Consider the following 5,100-nt stretch of genomic DNA (forward strand, 5'->3'; position numbering starts at 1 on the left):
CTTTCGTCTAAACTCAATTTGGAGAACAAGAAGTTCGAACCAAACATTGATAAATATGGTTAGACTGGTCTTTGTATACGTGGTTGTAGTTTTGTAACAGACTTGGAGTGCCGCAACGTCCTCTTCCACAAAGTGCCTGATGTGCCTGATGCCTGATGTGTAACGTGCTTTTCTTCTTATCTGACAAGTTCACATATTTTCGTGTTCTTGTTTATTTTGTTCCAGATTTGTAGGGGAGTAGCCGCCTATGCCTGAAGTGCCTGATGTTCTCGTGTTATCTGTAGTGCTGATATGTTTTCTCTAGTAGTTCCTTGACAGTTCTTCAGTTGAAAAACTTTAATGGAAGTATCTAGTTACAAATTTCAATTGGCTTTGCAGTTTGAAACAATGAACCAAAATTTCTATTAAATGCTTTGCAATTTTCTTTTTCTTAATTTCTTTGAGCTCAACAATTGACAGTAGAATCCACTTTTAAGTGACGATGGTGAGGTGAAATTATACCCACTTTGTCAATATTTCTAGTAACATAACCCCACGCATTGGGCAACTACATCATTCATTCAACCATTCAACATAGCATTATTCAACAATCCAACTTACAAGTTACAAGGGGGACGTAATCTTTTGTCTTGCAACCCTTGACAGCCTCATAGGTAGGTATCCAAAGCTTTGTTCCTTTGGTCTTTGGAAGTATTGGTCCAATTGTTCAGCACATCATCATTAGTGTGGGCAATGAGACCTTACGTTATGTGTCACGGAAAATTAAGATCGCAATGCTGAAAAAGATGAAATCAAGGCATTTCTCAAACCAAAACATATTATGACTAGTAGACAAACCAAATTTAACAAACGATGTCGGCGTAACTAAAGGCCTTGATTTTTCAACTCAACAATGATGCCGGCAATACCATCTCTCGTCGGAGGGCTACATCCCAAACCCGGCCTAAATCCTCAGTTCCCTTCCTCGATTTTGCCCTGAAATCTCTCTTATTAGGGTTGGGGACCAAACAGAAATCCAACCCAACGAAGATTTGTGCCATCCTTAACTGCCCAAGAAAAACACACACAAAAGTCCATCAACCACAAAGCCTCCAATGTGGGAACTAGAGTTGGCTTTCACACCTCAATTTAGTGACGCATTCTGTATTATGACAATATAAATTCCACATTAGATTTGAGGCCAGCAAGCAATTGCAAAGATGCATGAAGACACTAATTTTGAAAGAATGCTGCTATTTCCACCCTGTCCTATTTCCCCACTCACTTTATCTTTAAACTTTTAAAAACAAAATTATCTCTTTGTAAAATTGACTTCTGACACCCTTTCTTATTTCCAGTAAAATGACTTCTTATTTCCCGTAAAATGACTTCTTATTTCCCGTAACCCACCTATTCTCCCCTCATCCTTGTCAAACACCAACCCGCGGACTAAACTCGAAGCTCAGTTGCAGTCCCTTCAGTACAAAGCCGTTGACCCACAAAGAAGTTGTTGCAATTGATATTAGGGTTGATAGAAAGGAAGAAATCAAAACTCAAATTGAACTTTTCAATGACAAAAGTACACGTATCACCCTCCTCTGCACCATAAACTGAATCGCATACTGGGCTAGTTTGTTTCTTTCCAAATCCAACTGCAACATTAACTACGAATCTTTTTTAATATTTTGTGAAACTAAAAATAAATAATTTTAAAGGAAATAAACAATTGAGTTAGGAATAATTCTTACTGCCAAGTTGTCTCTACTCTCAGCCATGAAAACCATTATATATATATATAATTATTCTGTGTTTTTAGTAAGAACTCTTTTTAGTGTCTCGGTAATGAGATTTGACGACAATGCAAAGCCATATCTTTAGGTAGAGATGGTATTGTTGAAATGTAAGTGATGAGCTGATAAGAATGTAATTAGGTCTTTAAGCTAAATGGTGTATTCATTTTGTTTTGAAAAATAGACAAGTGTTAGGCATTAGTCATGTTAAGTGGTAGTAGCCACATGTAAAAATCCTAGAGAGCAGTTTTGGATGTAAGGCTGTGATTCTCTGTGATGTCAGAGAATCCAGCTATTCTTTCATACAGTTATAGCTCACACTGAGCTTGCTCTATTTGAGCAGAGAATATGCAATAGCAATATACACTGTTTCATTGAGTCTAGCTCTCTACTCTTTCTCTCTGCTATTTCTTCCTCACTCATTATACACAAAACTCTAACATGGCCTCAGAGCCAAGTTTGGTCTTTTGATCTGGGCGTAATCTGTGAGATCACTGAGCTCAATCGAAGCTCAACTGAGCATCTGAGAAGAAATTTTTTTGTTTGATTCAGACCAAAGGATGGTTGGATCTGGAAGTTCAGAAGTACGAACTCCAATCTTCTCCGGTGAGAACTACGAGTTCTGGAGGATTAAGATGATGACGATCTTCAAATCTCTTGGGCTATGGAGTCTGGTAGAAAAGGGAATTTCAACCTCTGATTCGAAGAAGAAGACAACGAAAGTTGAAGAATCATCAGAAGAAGAAGCTGATGCAGAGATACTTGCTGTGCTCATGAAGGACGCAAAGGCTCTGGGCATTATACAAAATGCAGTTTCTGACTAGATTTTTCCTCGGATTGCAAATGCCGATTCATCTCAAATGGCATGGAGTCTACTCTACAGTGAGTATCATGGAGGTGATCAGGTCAGATCTGTAAAACTTTAGAATCTGAGACGAGAATTTGAGTATATGAGAATGCGTGAAGGTGAACAACTAACTGCATATCTTACTCGATTAAATGAATTGATAAATCAAATGAAAACGTTTGGAGAAGTGTTATCAAATGAGAGGCTGGTTCAAAAGGTGTTAATTAGTCTTAGTAGAGTGTATGATGCCATCTGTTTGGTGATTGAAAATACAAAGAGCTTGGAGACTATTGAATTGCAGGAGGTTATTGCAATATTGAAAAGTCAAGAGCAACGGTTTGACATGCATAATGTGGACATGGCTGAGAAGGCATTTGGCTCTTTCTCAGACGATACAAAAGGGCAGAACAAGAATGGTACTCAATCTGGTTCTACTAAGTCTCAGAAGAATTGGAAGCCTAACAAACCATGGGAGTCTAGACAGAAGCCACAGCAAGCTGATGCTGCACAAACCTCAAATGGATCACAATATGTGCATCGAGATGGAGTGAAGCCTCAATGCAAAGTATGCTCTAAATTTCATTTTGGAGAATGTAGATATAAGGGCCAATCTAAGTGCTATAAGTGTGATAGATTTGGACATTGGGCTAGGGACTGTACTGCCAACAAAGGAGTGCATAAAGCAAATAATGCAAGCCAAGTAGAAGTAACAGGAAATCTGTTTTTTGCAAACTGTGCAATTTCAGAGAAGAGTGCAAATGGAGAATGGTATGTAGACAGTGGTTGCAGTAACCATATGACTGGGAACAAGGAGCTGTTAATTGATATAAATTCAAGTGTCACAGGCAAGGTGCAAATGCCAACAAGGGAGCTTGTAAGTATAGCTGGCATGGGTACTTTAGTACTAGACACAAGCTCTGGTACAAAGTATATCAGAGAAGTCATGTATCTACCTGGTTTGAGGGAAAATCTGTTGAGTGTAGGCCAAATGGATGAGCATGGTTATCATTTGGTATTTGGAAGCAGCATGTGCAGTATCTATGATGGTTCTTCTCTCGAGAATCTCATCATGAAGGTGGAAATGAGGAAAAATAGGTGTTATCCATTGACATTGCCCTCAAATGACTATGTTGCACTAAGAGCTGGTATATCCAATTCTACCTGGATTTGGCATAAAAGAATGGGCCATTTGCATCTGAAAGGTCTACATCAGCTTAAGGAGAAAGAGATGGTACATGGTTTGCCATACTTGGAGGATGTAAATGAAGTCTGTGGAGGCTGTCAACTGGGAAAGCAACACAGAGAGTGGTTCCCTAAGGATCAAGCATGGAGAGCAAGTACACCCCTTGAGCTTATACACATGGATCTGTGTGGACCAATGCAAAATGAGTCTCTAGCAGGTAATAAATATTTTATGTTGCTCATAGACGATTTTACAAGGATGATTTGGGTCTACTTCTTAAGATACAAGTCGGATGCACTAAACTGTTTTCAAAAATTCAAGTCTATGGTGGAGTTGCAGAGTGGATACAAAGTGAAATGTGTTAGAAGTGATAGAGGAGGTGAGTTCACATCTGGTGAATTCAATAAACTATGTGAAGATGCAGGGATTCAAAGACAATTCTCCATGGCTTACACACCCCAGCAGAATGGAGTGGTTGAAAGGAAGAATAGGACAGTTGTAGAGATGGCTAAGGCTATGTTACATGAGAAGGAGTTGCCTTATTACTTATGGGCAGAAGCTGTACACACTGCAGTATACATTTTAAACCGGTGTCCTACTAAGGCTCTTAGAAACAAGACCCCTTTTGAAGCGTATAGCACAAGAAAACCAGGAGTTGGTCATTTGAAGGTATTTGGTAGTGTATGTTTTGTGCATATACCAAAAGAAAGTAGAGAAAAGTTGGATGCCAAAAGCACAAGGGGAGTGTTTGTTGGATATGCAACATGTGAGAAGGGTTATAGAGTGTTTGACCCTGTCACTAGAAAACTGCTACTGTCAAGAGACATTGTATTTGATGAAAGAGCAATATGGAATTGGAGGGAAGCAACTGAAAACTTTGTGGTGATGGTGAATGTTGAAGAGCAGCCTAGGAATTCTCAAGTGGAATCCTTTGAAACACCTGTAGGAAATCGAAATTCTGGTTTCATATCTATAGACTCAGTCCCCCATGAAGAATCAAGCAAGGCAAGCAGTAGATTGGAAGACACTTTGAACTTCGACCATACTCCATTTGAAATGGAGGAAGTTGGATGATATCTTAGCACAATGCAATCTGTGCACAATGGAGCCTGAGAAGTTTGAAGAAGCAGTGAAGGATGAGTCATGGATGAAGGCAATGAAAGATGAGTTGAACATGATAGAAAAGAATGATACATGGGAACTTGTTGACAGATCTATGGATAAACCAGTGATTGGAGTTAAATGGGTGTTTAAAACTAAGCTAAATCTGGACGGTTCAGTGCAGAAGAATAAGGCACGAC

The sequence above is a fragment of the Prunus dulcis genome, chromosome 1, assembly GCF_902201215.1.
Source record: "Prunus dulcis chromosome 1, ALMONDv2, whole genome shotgun sequence".
Classification (NCBI taxonomy): Eukaryota; Viridiplantae; Streptophyta; class Magnoliopsida; order Rosales; family Rosaceae; genus Prunus; species Prunus dulcis.